A 17,964-nucleotide genomic window follows, 5' to 3' on the forward strand; every position below is an offset into this window, starting at 1 on the left:
GTCTGGGACATGCATCAGCCACATTATGATAGCCAGTGTAAGACCATGTTTGGGACATGGCATCGGCGTAGAGATGAATGCTAGTGTAAGACATGTCTGGGACATGCATCAGCCTCGATGATGATAGCCAGTGTAAGACGTGTCTGGGACATGCATCGGCTAAGTTTCGTGCTAGTGTAAGACATGTTTGGGATATACATCAGCACATATACACGAGAACTAGTGTAAGACCATGTCTGGGACATGGCATTGGCCTCGATGGAGATAGCCAGCGTAAGACCATGTCTGGGACATGGCAGCGGCAACTTAACCCATGTTTGAGGCTTATAGAATATCTAGTAGTATTCCAAAAGGTTCAAATTTAAGAGTTAAGAAAGAGATTTAATAAGGAAAGTATGATAATGTTGTAAGTGTTACAAGTACCTATTTGGTAGGCATGGGTAATGTGCTCGATTAGAAAATATGATTGAGTTAATGGTAATGAGTAAGTCCAGTTTATACTTACCTTTGAGCTATGAGCATAATTGATAAATGGTGAAGTTGTTGTTGTGTATATATTTATATGCAACTTACTAAGCTTTATGCTTACTCTTTTTCCTTCCCTTTTCTTTCAGTACTGCCATTTTTCTCAAGGATCCCTTGAAGTCAGAGATATCGATCACACTATCAGCTGTAATACTCAGTATAGTTGGATTTATATTTTTGATTATGGCATGTATAAGGTTAGACTAAGGAGTTCCATTATTGAGAATTGTTTATGTATATTGGCTTAAGATAAAAGCCCTTCATTTTGTATTAAGCCTAGATAATGGCTATTATTCATTTTGGAAAATGTATATGATGTTCTTTCTATGGATGAATTGATGTTTTTTGGGATGGAATTAGCATATTGAAAAGATCTTGTGTAGGTTGTGCAAATTGGGTAACAAAATGGCTTGGAAGATAGCTTTGTTTGTCCACACGGGCAAGACACACGGGCGTGTGATTAGACCGTGTGTGACACACGGCTCACACCCATAGGTGTGTGTTATGGCCGTGTGTCTCCCTGCACTTAAACTTTTAAATCAGTATTGTCCACAGTTAGGCTACACGGGCGTGTGCCATAGCCGTGTCTATAAGTCAGTATTGCCTACGGGTAGGCCACAAGGGCGTGTGTCATGGCCATGCCCTAAAGTCAATGTCAGACATAGGCTGAGGACGTGGGCGCGTCCCGAGTCACACAGGCGTGTGGAACCCTAAAGCATGAATTTCACCAAGTTTTTCTTAAATTCTTAGTTAAGTCTAAATCGTCTCGAATGTATGTTTTGGGCCTCATAAGCCTATTCAAGGAACTAATTGCTTATGAAAGTAAAAGTTTTAAAATTTATCAAAATTTTACCGCTCGATTTTGTATAGTTGATTGAGTTAAGTCAGGTAACACCTCGAACCATGTCTCGACGTCAGATATGGGCGAGGGGTGTTACATTGAACACAGGTTTTCCAAATCCACACGGCCAAGCACAAAGGCGTGCTTTAGGCCGTGCTCATACCACGGGCGGTGACACTACCATGCTATACGACCTTGTGAAAACAGAGTAAAATTTTTCCCCAAAATGGAATTGATACGTTGCCACGATCGGGTGACATGGCCGTGGGCAATCCTGCCAAATCAACACGGGCGTGTGACACGATCGTGTCTATAAGCCGTGGTATAAACTGAAAAATTAACACGGGCACACGACACGCCCTTGCCCAACACCCGTGATGAAAATTGTCAACATAACACGGGCGTGCACATATATACACGGGCGTGGGAGAAGCGAACAAAGCAGGACGTGTGCCGTGCGACACGGTCGTGTGCACCAATACGCCCAAGGAACACGGGCGTTTGCGGAATTCTAGACATGCCTAAATTTGAAAATCACGAAACACACGGGCTAAAATAAGGGCACATGGGCATGCCCCACGACCGTGTGCCCCAAAATTTATATAAACCCCCACTATTCATCATCCTCTTTCCCCAAAAACCCTAACCCTAGCTGCCGCAATCTTTCCCCCCATCGACTGGCCACCCCTAACTCTCTTTTCTTCTGCCATTTTCTCCCTTCTCTTGCCTCTCTTTCCCCTCTTCTCACCCTTGCGCTCCATCACTGTGAATCACACGGCTTCACTACCCATGCTCGTAGCCGTCGCACCTGCACCACCACCGCTGCCATCCACCGCTCATTGATGCTGCACTCTTCTTCTGTCAAGCACCACCGTCGTTCATTAGTCTTATACCATGTTAAATCCATATGGTAAGAAAACTGCCATCCTCACCTCGAAGAAGCGAAAAGGAGCAGCATCCTCCTCGGGTCCTACCATCGAGATTCGACACCCATTCCTCCAATTTCCACCAGGACCACAAGAGGAACTCTTTCAGATACTACGGGTCTGACCCCTAGGTGTGGGCCGTTGCATTGATTGGACCATCCTAGAGCAGATCCAACTCGTTGACGCAGTCCGAGCTCTCCTAAATACTGACCTGTGGGGGCTCTTCTTCGAGATCATCGAGCCGACGTGCCTCGAGCTCACACTCGAACTTTGTTTGACCTTTCACCTTCAAGTCGTTATAACAGAATTTGATGATCCTGGAACGGTCTAGTTCCGTCTCGGCAGTTTAGTTTGCCAGTTGAGCCTGCCTGAGTTCGGTGTCGCCTTAGAACTATATACGGAGGAGTTCATGGACGACTACGACTTCGACTGCTTCCATCGCCACATCCACTATTCGTCTTCAAATTGCTGGAAGGCCCTAGTCCCTGCTTCGGCCACTTATGACCCTAGCCACTGCAAGGCAGCAACTCTGGCCCCATCCTTGAGATACTTACACGCCATCCTAGCCCACACCCTGACAGGACGGCGAGAGAGCACCGGCGTTGTCAACACTAATGACGTATTTTTTTATGAAGCATGGCACATGGGCACGTATTCTGTAACGGCCTAATTTTCAGTGGTGTCGGAAATGGTGATTTGAGATCACTAAATTCGACAAATAAGATTGAACAAGATAGTAATTTAATATTTATGAGTCAAGTAAGAATTTAGAAGAATTTGTGAAATGGTGAAATTAGTGAATTAAAAGAATTTATTAGGTCAAACGGGTCAAAAATGAGGTATTGAGACCTCAAAGTTGAAAATCGAGCTATAAATATTTTTATAAATATTTATGGAGTGTCATTGAGTTAGTATTAAAGTTTCGTTAGAAAATTTTAACGTTTGGATGGCTAATTAATTGAAAAGGATTAAATTGAAAATAGCACAAAATTTGTTAAATTGTGAGTAAATAGCTTAAGTATTTAAAAAGATGGATTTAAAGAGCAATTAGACCCAAAGGTTAATGGCTGGACGGTTTGGGTATGAAATAAGCAAGAAAATAATGTGAACAAGGGCAAAATTGGAAATAGATAAAAGTTAATAGTTAAATAATGATGTAATTGAAAAATCTAGACATTTTCTTCATAATTTCTCAGCCAAAACGCCATAGAAGGTCTGGAGAAAGCTGGTTTTTCATATTTTTACATCATGTGAGTCTAATTCTTGCTTTTTCTTGATAATTTTATGTTTTTATGACTTTTACAATTAGGTCCACTTGTAGAATTCATTAGTTTTTGATTTTATGGGTGAAATTGGAAGTTACCCTGGATGGATAAGGAATTTTATGATGAATTATTATGAAATTTAAGTTCTAATTTCATATTAAGGTGGTTTTATTAAGTGATTTTGATAGGAAATGATATTTAGGACCTAATTGTGAAAAAGTTGTGAATTGAAGGTTGCTGTTGAAATTAAGAATATAAAAGGTTTTGAAATAGTTTATAATGATAAAATAAAGTGTTAATTGAGAAAAATTAGTTCAATTGATGGGTGAATTGAGTAGGGACTAAATTGTGAAAACTATAAATTTTGGGGTAAAAGTGCAATTTCGAAATTTGAACAGCATAAATTGTGAAGTGAAATAGAAATCAAATAAATGCTAATGAGTAGAAATATTTTATATTATAGATCAAGAATCCAAAGAAGAACGAGGAAAAGAAAAAGTTGCGGAATAGTCCCAAAATTTCAATATCTTCTACAAATTAGCGGGTAAGTTCATATGGTTGAAATTAGATGTTTATTTGTGAATGATTGAAGTATATAATGTGTTATTATATACTAATTTGTTGTGGGATTGTGTAGATTTTGTTAATGAAAGAATAAATGTGGAAATGCAAATTAGGAAAAACGCAGGATTGAGTACGTTCAGTATCGTGACGTGTGATGAATTGATGGATAAGACCATGGTTGTTCCATGGCAAAGTGTGAAATGTAGGTATGGTATCATCCATCTGAGTTGTGAAATGTAGGTATGGTATTATCCATCTTGAAATCATGAAATGTAGGTATGGTATTATCAAATCCATCTGAGTTAAGAAATGTAGGTATGGCATTTCCCATACCGAGTTAAAAAATGTAGGTATGGTATTTCAATGAGGAAAACCATACTGAGTTGTGAATCGTGGCATTGAGCAACGACGTACTCAATTTCGTAAGCCGTTTCCTAATTTGATTATAAGAAATAAAGAGAAGTGATCCAAATGAAAGAGATTGAGTAGTTATTCTTGTTGAGCTCAACTATGTGAATTATTATAACAATGGTTGTGAATCGCAGGAAACTTTAGTAAATGTTTTGGTATTGTTTGGAAATATTATGTTTGGTAAGCATTACTTTTAACCTATGAACTTACTAAGCTTCAATAAGCTTACTTGTGTGTGTTTAATATTTTTATGTAGATTGACTTGAAGTGAAGTGGGTAGATCGGATCAACACAACAAAGCACACTATCCAGATCAATTCGGTAGCTTTTGTTTTATGTTTGAAGATTTATATGGCATGTATAGAGTTTGAATGAATTGAAGTAAAGATGTTATAAACTAGTTAACAATATTTGTACTAAAATAGTTTTCGGTAAGTAGCAGTAGTTTGACTTTGAAAAATCACTAAAAATAGTAGAAATGGAATTAAATAATGAATAAATTATGGAATCGAATCTCGATGAGTCTATTTTCATACGGAAGAAGCAAAACAGGTATATGAGCTATATTTTATGAGATGTTTAAATTTTTGTGAAACAGGGCCAGAGCAATTTCTGGATCCCCTGTTCTGACTTTGGAAATTCACCATAAATTTTACAAAGATAATTAGAAGTCATACTTTATATGTACAGATTCCTTATTGAGTTTAGTTTTATTAGAGACAAACAGCATAGTCATTGAACCTCTGTACAGAGAGATATCTGATTCGTAATACACAAAGGTCAGAGTAGTCAAACCCTGAAACAGGGGAGATTTTAAATAATAAACTGTACTAATTGGCTTGACCAAAAATTCTAGAAAAAAATTGGTAAGTAGATATATGAGTATAAATTCAGAGAAAATTTACGGATTTGGATTTCGAGTTTTATAACTCGAGATATGAATTATTTAGCAACTATGACACAGTTGGACAGCTTGTCTGGAAAGTGTGATATAAATTGTTTGAATTTGTTTAAGTGCTCAAATAAGTTTAGTAATGCCTCGTGCTCGACTCCGGCGACGGTCTCGGGTAAAGGGGGCGTTACATATTCGACCTTGCTTATTTCATCGCCTTCACCATTCGACATCAGGCAGAACGGCATAGGAAGGGAGTCATTTCCATCGGCCCTTATGTGACTCGCTTGGCGCAGTACTTCGGTCTCCTCAACACAGCGACGCAAGCATCCTCCCTCACACTCATCGGTCAGATGTGCCACCACCTCACGAGGATCCACCCTCTTAGCCACCACCTATTCATTTCCCAGTTCATGCGGCTGCTTCACTCTCTGACATCTCTGAGCATCTCACACGATTCGAGCAGCAATGTTTTCAACGATTTGATCACATTAATGCAACCTTACATCAGATTTGTGAGCACCTTCACATCTTCACTCTCTGACATCTCTGAGCGTCTCACACGATTCGAGCAGCAATGTTTTCAATGATTTGATCACATTAATGCAACCTTACATCAGATTTGTGAGCACCTTCACATCTTCACTCTCTGACATCTCTGAGCGTCTCACACGATTCGAGCAGCAATGTTTTCAACGATTTGATCACATTAATGCAACCTTACATCAGATTTGTGAGCACCTTCACATCTCATCGCCACGCCCACCTCGCGAACCATCTGGCGATGAGGATTTTTGAAGATATTTTTATTTTTATCATTATCTTTTTAATTTACTTTTTATTTTATCTTTAATACTATTTTTACTTTATTTTTAGGTTTTATAATTTATATTATGTAATTTATATTTTCGGCCATTTCTTTATGAGTAATCATGCTACTTTATATTTCCTAAAGAGTTAATGATTCTATCGCAGTTATAAAGAGCTCCAAAGCTCACTATTACTTAGGAAGTTGCACCTCCACTAGAAAAGGTCCTCCACGACTGCCATGCCCTGCTCGACCACGACCATAGCTACCACCAGTTATAATATTCTTTTGGCGCAGGACTTGTGGACTAATAACCTCTACCACCACCGGAGTATCCTCCTCCAAATCTCACCCTTGCCTTAGCCGATTATTTTCCAATTCAAGGACTCCATTTAACATTTAGGAAATTTCACTTCTCTCCCTATCTTATGATCTTATATCTATATTTTTCAGTAAACCTATCTTTGTACATTGAGGACAATGTACATCGTAAGTGTGAGGGGGTTATTTATATCATTGTCAGAAAAATCCCTGAATTTTGTCTCACTCATATCACTATTAGAATAAATTTTGATTAATTTGTGATTTTTATTGATATGTCTTGAATTAAAACATAGGCATTTATGCGTTGATTATTTAAAATTTAAGGAATTAAAGAATCAAGCATGATAAGTTAATTTTTGAGAATTAAAATTTTTTAGGTTGTTTCCCTAAGTTTAGGTATTATCTTGAGTTGAAATTTACAGGTTTAACATCAAAAAGCCATAATTTTTGTGAGATTTTGAGCCTTTAGAGCATATATTATTTCTTTCATGCTCACTCTTATTGTTGCTATGAGTGCGTCAATATTGATTTGTTATTCTAGAACTTGCTTCGATTATGCATGTCAAAACCACACCATTTGATTTGATATGTCGAGATGATAAAGGCACTTAGGTTTAACCCACTTACTCCGTAAAAGTCTACCCTCATAATTATCCCTTAGTGAACCCCCTTGAGCCTAACAAGCCATGCATTGATTTACCCTCAATATTAACCCATAACCCATTATTGTTGAATTGTAACACCCCCCAACCCCAAGTCGTCACCGGAATAGGGCTACGAGGCATTATCGGACTTATACACTAACTTTTTTACAAAATCGAGTCATAAACTTTACATTATAGATCAATTCTTATCAAATTTCATCTTAAATTCCTTAATATGGGCCTACGGGGCCCAATATATGTTTTAGAAGTGATTCAGAACTAAACTGACAACTTTAGAATTTTTTCCTTAAAGATAGGGGCACATGCCCGTGTGGCCTGGGACATGCCTGTGTGGCCTACCCATGGGCAGATTCTGACTTATTCACACGGCCGTGGAACTAACCTATGGCCAATTCTGACTTTTCCACACGGCCTGGGCACACGCCTATGTGACTTGGCCGTGTGAAAACATGATTTTTGACCATTTTAAAGCTATTTTCACATACTAAACACACCTAATTCATGCCCAAAACATTTTCTTATAAATCTTGATCAAATAACATTCATCAAACCTTTCAAACTTAGCAAATTCTCATTCATTCATTTCATTACCTCTTAAGGATTATGCACCACATTTACATTCAAAATATAAAACATTTACAAGTGACAAACACAAAACCTAGTACATGCAACATATCTAAAAGATAAATGCATCACCAAATTGAGCTGAGGCTGGGATTGATTCGGATGCTTGACTGAACTTCAACTTTACCTAACCTACGCACGGGAAACAACCGTACGCTGAGTATTGGAAATACTCAGTAGTATTATCATAATTCAAATTATAACAACAATAAAATATCATAACATACATATATAATTAGCAAATCATACATTTAAATTCATACCAAACTATCATATTTCCATTATATCATTTCCAATGTTAAATCCAATAAATCATCGATGAGATTTCAATTAACTCATGAACCTTTGATTCATCTCTCAACCACATATAATTATTCAATTCACATTTCAAATATAAACATTTCATAAACCTTTGGTTTATGCATTCAATCTCTTTACAAATTTAATCTTACATTTCATCTTACACTATCACTTTCTCATTTTATTCGATAGCTCGATTAATCAAATTCATTTGATTTTATTATTTCACTTATTTTCCCCTATTAACATGACTTGGACTTTGGCGGATACACGGATCTAACCAAACACACCAGAATGGCGACCAACGCCTCATCGGATAGTTCGAAGCAAATAAGTGACGACCAACGTCTCATCGGCTAAGCCGAAGCAAAGTGGCGACCAACGCCTCATCGAATCTATTCGAAGTAAATAGGACACACTAAGTGTCTCATCGACTCGAGGTCGAAGAATCCCTGAACTCTTTCAATCCTATGGCATGCCAACTACATCCACCCTAGCCCGACTAGTTAATAGGGTATCAAAATCACATATTCATATCACTTTCACTTTCAGTTGATCGTAATTATTCTAATTCAAATCCATCGCAATAACAATTCAATCACAATTTCAAATTCACCACAAATCATTATACAATTCAATTTCACACATGTATACATTCATCAATCAAATCCAATTCTCATTTAATTCAAATATCACTACTTACCTCACATTCAAATTCCATACACATATATTAAAATTAAACATTTAATAAGAAATAACTTGAATTATGATAATACAAACCGGTATTTTTCTCGAGCTATTCGTCGATCACTTTTTCCTTTCCCTTTTCATTCAACGACGGTTCCGGTGCTACGTTAGCTATGAACAATTATACAATTAAAATTTATCAATACGCTAATTCATAAATCGCATTTTCACTTTCTATCAAACTTTTACAAAAGTTCCAATTTCGTCCTTTTTCCATAACCATTTTTTCTTTAACTTAATCTTCATATTTTCATTTAATCATCTCATTAATAAATTCTAGCTCATAAAATTCATCATAAAACATAACTTTTGAGCTCATTTCAATTTAGTCCCTACTTAAACCTAACTTAAAATTCTTTTAGCAATTCACTCATTTTTCACTTCTAACTTAAATTTCTATCAAATTAACCCATAAATCCTCAAATTATTCATCTAAATAAACATCTAAAAATTCATTATTTTTTTTTCATATTAACCTCATACATGTAGAACTTTGAATTAGGATTCCATACACATAAAAATCACAAGAAAAAGAACTAAATCAAGTTACCAATCAAGCTTTAAGCCCTTAACCTTAATTTTCCCTTTTTCTTTTTCTTTTCTTCTTTCTTTCTCTCTTTCACTTTTCTTTCTCTGTAACTTTCTATTCTTTTCTTTTGTTTCTTTATTTTATTTATTCTTTATTTCATTTTATTTACTTAATTAATATTTAATTATAAAATATCTATATAATAACAAATAAAAATAATACATGTGTCTTTATACACACATGTACACATGTATTAATCCCACACCATACATTTGCCATTATCTCATTTAATAGATAAAATATAATAATAATAATAATAATAATAATAATAATAATAATAATAATAATAATAAGTAAATATATTTTACTTAATAAATAAGTAAGTATATATATAACATACATTTGTACTAATAATTTAAATACACATGTATTTATTCTCTATCTTACACATGTCACTAATTTGGTTTAATTACTAATTTAATCCTTTATCCTTTCTCTATTCTATTATTTAGCTTTTATGCTCTATTCAATTTAGTCCTTTCTACTAGTTACTTCTAATTAAAAATAAATTCACCTAATAAAAATCTAATTCAACCCATAACTAACTTTGTAAATATTTTTAATAAATATTTACGGACTCATTTTCCTAAGACGGAGGCCCTAAACTCACTTTTTCGGTGCCCGTGAAATATGGGTCATTACAGAAATCCCCTCATTTGATATCTATTTTTGTCGAGATTTGATTTGAATAAATTGTTTAGCTATGTTTTGTTTTTGATAGTTAGCAAAGTTCTATGTTATTTTGATTTATTCTTAAAATATATATATACATACATACATATTAGTAGTAATTCTTTGTTTTTGAGCTTAAGTATTTAATTCCATATTCCATGAAGAAAATCTCAATTCTAGGATCTTCTAATTAGGAATGTAATTTTTCAGTTTTAGTATTTTTCTAGTTAGGTAATTTTTCAATTTAATCTCGACTCTAACATTTTCTTTCAGCTTGTGACCACACCTCCTAACCAAAACCACGTTACAACCCTCTAAAGACCTTTTGATTGATGTATCATCTCAATATATAATGGTGGAGATTTGATTTTCACGCAAGTCTATGGTAATAACTTTTCATATTGACTGTTGAGTGCTAAATTTCTTATCCTTAAACACCTCGAGTGATTTGAGTGAATCTTTAGTGAGGATGTGACACTCTATGATATTTTGAATCAAATGTGATTATTTAGATGATGGGAGACATCTATGTTTTCGTGATAAAAAGCTCAACTTGGAATGTTTAAAACTTTGATGTTCTTCGAGTTGAATTTTCAATGTATGATTACTTATGGACTATTTTAAGATACTATTGATAAGAATTATAAGTTGAGAAGAATTTATTTTGATTGTGAGTTGAGGATTTTGCTTGAGGACAAGCAAATGCTTAAGTGTGGGGGTAATTGATAAGTCATAATTTATACATATTTTTATCCCATGCTTAGCATATTTTTGGATGAATTATCATCAGATTTTTGGAATTCGATGCTCCTAATCCTTTAATTTCATGTTTTATACTTAGGTGAGCATAGGAGAGTAAAAAGAGTGAAAAACGGGACAAAAAAGGAGAAAATGGGTCAACGTGGGAAATCAACACAGCCTAGGCTTTCTCACACGGGTAGACCACACGCCCGTGTCTATTTAACAGATTGTAACACGGCCTAAGCCACACCACACGGTCGTGTCACACAGGCATGTCCCTGTCGAGCCAAAGTCTAGTCCTATTCGGAAAAAGCCACTCTTGAGGGTTTTGAAGCATTCTAAAGCCTATATAAACACCTCAGGAGGTACCTAGAAAAGACACACGGAATAGGAGGCAAGGAATTACTCGAAGAAAGCTGATTGATCCATCTCAGAAGCCAGATTCTCCTTCAAGACTGAAGATCTCCCTTCAATTTCCTTTAGAGGTTTTTGGGTTGAGGTTTTTGGGTTTTCTTTATGTTTTGTTATCATTATTCTTCTGAAATGTTTTCTTTTACACTTATGAACTAAATCCCCTAAATACCTAAGGGGGATGAAACCTAAGACGAATCTTGTTAATTTCTGAATTATATGATAAATACTTGATTTGTTCTTAATTATGTGTTCTTAATTCTTGCTTTAATATTCCAGGATATTGATTCAAGTATTGATGTGCTTATTCAGAGGAGCAAAAATCCCTGTCTAAGAGTAGATCTAGCATAATTAAGCCGAGTTGATTACACCCCTAGACATAGGGCGACATAAATCTGCCAGATTAGGGTCAAACCTAATAAGGGAATCCATATATCGAGTTAATACAACACTAGGGGTTTTAATCAGAAAGAGATTTCAATTAATCAACCTAGGGTTAGACGTTTTTAGTCTTGAGAGAGTTAATAATATAAATTAGGGATTTCTACAGATCGAGTCAAGTGAATAAATCGTCTAATTTAGAGTCAAATAACAAGTGAAGTCTAGGTGGATTCTTCCTTAAGTATTGTCTAAATCAATCAGTTTTCCCAAAAGTATTTCCCCAATTTACTTCCTGTGCATTCTTAGTTTAGTTAATTAGTTTAGATAAAGCAAGTCCCTCTTTTTTTTAGACTAGATAATAAAAAGAAGGTTAATACTAGTACTTTTAGTTTCTGTGGGTTTGACATTCCGGTCTTGCTATAAGCTATACTAATGTTCGATAGGTGTGCTTGCCTTTATCATGATAATAGTTAGTTTTCAAGTACGATCAATCATAAATATAAAACTTATCATGCATACACCACTTTTCCGATGATGCACTACGTGTGCTGGTATACTTCTTTTGGTTTATTTGATGATGCACTACAGTGCCAGATAGGGATACATGTTGGATTAATTCATATATTCTTTTTGAAATCTGAGTCAAGTTTATAGGGATTTAAAATGTAAATTTGATATCGATATATGAATTAAATTGCTATTGATAATTGATATGAAAATGTGACAAATTAATTGATTCAATTCGGGAAATGATATTTAACATGATGTATTTTTATATTAGTTAGTTGAACAAGTATAGAATCAGTCACATGGTATAATTGGTACCATTATTGTATGAAGTTTGGTAAATGGTTGAATAGCATGTTGGTTAAGAGTTTTAATTGACTTAACTTGCTTCTATTTCCTTGAATTCTAGAAATACCATTAAATTTTATCACTCAGTGTCTGGTTTGTTTTCTGTGTGTAGGTTAGGTTCAATCCTAGGTATTAAGCATCGACTTTAGCATCTAGTCAATAATCCCAGACTTAGCAAAGTTTGTATATCCCATTTTTGCTTTAAGTTGGCATGTACCTAGTTGAGTCACTTTTGGTATACTTTATATCTATGTGAACGTTAATAAAGATTGATATATGTGAATCTAATTACTTGAGTCGTTATATGTTCATATATAAATCTTATGGTTGTGATGTGTTGATGCTGCAATGGTAAATGATTTTGATGAATTTGGTATGGTTGAAAAAAAGTATAGGTGAAGTGTATCAGATAGCCTACTTAATAGTGTTAAGGCTGAACTTATTGTTGTAATAAGATAATGTAAATCATGTTTTGGATATTTGAGGTTGGCATGTGTTAGCTGAATGTTGAGTAGTATGTATGTGTTTGGATTTGGTAAATAGCAGTTTGTTGATCTACGAAAAATGCAGAAATAGTATGTGACGTCACAACATAATTTGAATGTCATCGCAATGAGAAAAGATCTGTAATGTCACAGCAAGACAAGGAACTTGATCGTCTCGACGAGGCTAACACAATAAGTGATGTTATGACATCGAGTCGTCTGACTTGTGATGTGACAAACTATTTGGCGACATCACGAGGTGGAAACGTTGACGTCACAACATCAACCCTGTATTTTGGAACTTTTACAATTTAGTCCTTCTTTAACCTCGAATTACTATTTGAGCTTTCGTAAGCTTGTGTAAAACCCAAAAATCATTGCATAATGTTTTAAACGTATGTTTTCATAAGCATAAATGGTGTAATTTGATTGTGATTGATCATAGTTGCTTCAGAAACTAATGTGGCACTTTGTAACTTGGACTCGATGATCAGGTCGAGTATAAGGTATTACAATTGAAGTGGCAAATAAATGAGAAAAACAAGTCATTAAGGGTTGACGAGAGGTAAGTACCCTTGATTTTTCTTATTACCTAAGGACTAAAATGTAAACTTTATGAGATTTGTGGTAAATTAGTAAAATAAAGTGTAAAATAATTTTGATATGTGAAATAAAATATTACGATAGAAAACATAATTGAAGTTTAAAAAGGTAGTGAGTTAAACATAAAATGATATTAAAGTGAAATTATAATAAATATTAAAATTTTATGATGATAAGGACTAAATTGTGAAATTTGTGAAATCTATAATTGAGTTAAGAGAAGTAAAGAGTTACATGAAAATAAATTGATTTAAATTGACTAAGTAGCGAATATTAAATTTTGTAGTAAAAAGATTGAATTGGAATGTATACAAAAGTTTACGTGATATTGTTAAATAAATGAAAATGATGTAGAGAGTATGAAATGATAAACTATGGACCAAGTATTTAGTGAATAAATATCTTGTGATTGTTGTAATTGAAATTTCAATTATTCTTTAAATTGTGAAAATGATGACTAAATTGAATAAGTGCAGAAGTGTAGTTTTGTTGTGAAAAATCGTGAAATAAATACCAGTATGAATAAAGATTGTGGTTAGTCATGAAATGAAAGTGTAAATAAAATGCTCTTAAAAGTTTCAATATCGAAATTATTGTTGGGAAATGTGCCCATATTGTAGTAAACATGTAATTATTTTCTATGTATTTGAATGATGAATAAATAAATAAAGTTAGTTTTACATTTCACTATTATGTCTTTTGTGTTTCTATCTTTCATGCTTTGCATGCATAGCGAAATTGTGACAAGCAAATATTAGCTCTTTGATTGTCTAAGTTCAAATTGATAATAAGTGGTATTGTAAAAACATTTACATTGCGAGAAAGACAACTTACTTCAAAAGATAATCTAAATGAGTTTGTAATCTCGTAAAAGAATCAAAGTGAGCATTTGATTCAAATACTTAGAAAGATTATTATGTCATCTACAATTCCAATTGGGGAGATGGCTAGTCTTGGCTATCGGAGCAGTGGACTCCATGGGTAGAGACATAGATGTATTCATTGGAAGAATGATACATTGGACTGAGCCGAAAATGAATTAATTCTGAATCCGTTTGTGAATGGATTCACTTGTGACGTTCATGGTGTGATTTACCTAAATCCTAAATTAGTCACTGACCGTGCGTATGTAACTCATGTGCTTTGATATAAATGGAGGCTTATGCTCTAAAGATGATCGTGCCCAGCTAGTATGTTGGGTACATAACTTGTGTATAGCATGACGTTAATAGCAACAATGAAATTCATAGCTTCATTAAAGAGTTAATGATATCCTTTCATTGGCATTGTGTATGGAACGTGGCCACAAGTTGCTTGTCCTCGAACAAGCAATTTATCACAGTAATTTGTTGACAGTGATCATATTAATCATTAAGAATACACAATGGTGACAATGAAATAAAATAGGATTGTATTGAGTGACAGGATTCAACTAAAAGGAATTAAGGATCATATGAGGGTAACACATACATGACGAGGTCATTGAACAAAGCAGTTGGATGAATTGGTTTCATAAAGAGTATACAATAATGAGTTTTCAATCATGGTTCTTCTTGTGGGCTGCCTCTATGATTAAGCAAATTGTGAATTATCAGAACAATGTTTTTGGAAATAATGCAATAAATCGAGCCTAATTGTATATGTCTGATTGGTTCTTCTGTGAGCTCAACAAAAGCTTGGTTGTACTGCATTTGAATCAGAAGAAAATTCTACGACTTTGGAAATAATTCAATTGAGTTGATTTATTTGATGTGGAACTAAATTAGGCTGTCCTGAGAATTGTTCAACTAGAAAATTCGATTAAATAATGTTCTTGAAAAATTAATTTGGAAAATCTAATTGATTTTTGGGAACACTAATTTTGACTATGTAACACCCCCTAACCCTAAACAGTCGTCGGAACGAGGTTATGAGGCATTATCGGACATATTAGACAACTTACGAATAATTTACAATTAATATAACTTTCATACTATAATATAATAATTAAGTCCCTATATTGGACTCTTGAAGTTCAAACACGTATTAAAAGTAGAACGGGACTTGTTCGAGTATTCTAAGAATTTTTTTTTTTATAAAAAATTTCGACAGCATTTCTGCTTATTTTTACCTAAAACCCCCTGCAAATTCAAACCAAAACAACCAACACCAATGTTTCACATTCATATAACTAATATTTATATCATTAACATAATTTTTAACTTAATAACTATCATAGCATCATTCTAAATTGATAAAAAACTTCATTCATTTAACCATCTAAATCTTATAATTCATCCTTCACTACCCAAAGTAATATACATATTCAAGTGACTAAACAACACCTATGTACATGCCACCTTTACCCAAAAGAAAAATATATATCACCAAATTTGTGTTGAGTCGGGATTGTTCGGATCTTTGGCGGGACACTTGACTTCTACTAACTCTTTGTAACACCCCAAACCCAACCTAGAAGTTATGGCGGATCCGCATGCCACATCAAAACGTTAAAAAATTTCCATTCTAAGTCCGAAAATCGTACTTGATGTTCAAAAGATTAATTCATTAAGGGTTAAAGTGAATGGAAGTCATGCACCGGTAGGAAACCGGAAAGAGGTGGTGAGTCCATCGGATCGCTAAGTACCAAGCTCCTTCGGATCCAATCCTAGACATGCATACCGCCATTGCCACACTTTAACGTCATGGATATTTCTAGGAAACCGATTTGATTAAGTCATTTTTAGGAAAAGTGATTAATTTTGGAAAATACTTTCATTGCGGAAGCTTTGCTTGTTGTCGTGTTATTTTGAAATCAACTGTTTTTTTTTTTTTAAAACGCGCCCTAAAGCTATTCAATTTCAACAGTTAAAATAAGTATTACCTATCTTAGTAATACATATTAAAAACCATCAAAAATAAATAAGCGGCCTTATTACATTTAAAAGCCCAAAACCTCAAACGTAATTAAAAGGATGTCCAGTTCACCAGAAGAAAATCAAACTTTCAGAATGGGTGGCCACTCCGAATTCCCTCACAGCTCCAAGCCCACTATGGTTGGGGATTTCCTGCGTGGATGAAAATAAAAGGGGTGAGTTTGGGGAAACTCAGTGTGTAAGGAAAACCCATTCAAAGTCCAAGTCAGCTCAAGCCCATTGGGCCTAAGCCCATTCAGGTAACAGTGGTACTGGGCCAGAGCCCTTTTCAGATTATAATAAACTGGGCCTTAGCCCCTTATTCAGATAACAGTATGGCCCATAGGCCCATTTCAAAATACATGCAATATCAATAACATATGCAAGCCCATTTGGGGAGACTACTCAACCCACCAACCACTACACTCCACCCGTACCAGCCATACACTCCATGTGGGGAATAGCTCAACCCACCCAGCCCAACACTCCACAGTTGCACTTTGCTTTGCTCGATTATCAAAAATTGAGGCAAAGCCTCCAAGATCGTGGACAAGCCACTTTCAGACTTCCTCCGTCAATATCCCATCCCATGCATCGATAATAACAACATGGCATGCATAAATAACAACAATCAAACATGCATTTAGGTCAATTTAACCCTAGGGTTTTTCAAGAATTTATCTACTAGGGGTAAAACTGTAAATTTTCCACTTTTAAAGGTATTTCAGTAATTTATCTATTTTAGGGTTTTTCATGCATATTCCTACCTTTCACGTACTAACAGAATCACGTACCGAGGGTTCTTACCGAATTGGGCCCGTTGGCCCATCATTCTAATTTTGGCCCATTAAGCCCAAAAATATCGAGGGCACAGAAATCATGCACTTTGCAGTCCAAATTTTGCAGCTTACCAAAAACATTAATCGATTTACCTCACGAGCATTCGCACACTCGCAAATCTACAAAATACCGGTTTTCGGCATTTCGCTTTTCGACTTTTGCCGATCTAGACTAAGAAAGAGGGTGTTAGTTACACACTGCTTGCGACGATATATTGTCGATTTAGATCCACACACGAACCGCCTACAATTGGATTACTAACACGTTAATCTAACTATTCAAATACAAACTACATATTAACCCCTTACAATATTCGGCCAACCACACCTACAGATCATTGTAAGCTTATAAGAAAACAATAAGCAACTCATTAACAAATTTTTGTCAATGTTTACCACATAATCATAATTTCACTGCAAGTTGTCTTCCTGAGCAACAGTCACTAAATCATTTATAAATGGAGCTATGAAACTCCAAATCAAGTTCCGTTAATTTTCCTTGAAAATAGACTCATATATCTTCTATCCATAAAATTTTCAGAATTTTGGTTTAGCCAATCAATACCAGATTTTTCTCAAAGTTTCCCATGTTTCACTGTTTG

At 34.8% G+C, this 17,964-nt stretch overlaps 1 long non-coding RNA gene across 1 annotated transcript; it reads right to left on the reverse strand.

Annotated features, from left to right (window-relative positions):
- Window positions 1–16,476: 16,476 nt before the first annotated feature.
- LOC128285294 (uncharacterized) lies at window positions 16,477–17,500 on the reverse strand. The gene is made up of 2 exons (XR_008275769.1): window positions 17,331–17,500; window positions 16,477–16,676 (listed from the first exon to the last, which is right to left on the reverse strand). It is a non-coding gene; the product is annotated as an uncharacterized LOC128285294 (long non-coding RNA).
- Window positions 17,501–17,964: the final 464 nt, after the last annotated feature.

The sequence above is a fragment of the Gossypium arboreum genome, chromosome 12, assembly GCF_025698485.1.
Source record: "Gossypium arboreum isolate Shixiya-1 chromosome 12, ASM2569848v2, whole genome shotgun sequence".
Taxonomy (NCBI): domain Eukaryota; kingdom Viridiplantae; phylum Streptophyta; class Magnoliopsida; order Malvales; family Malvaceae; genus Gossypium; species Gossypium arboreum.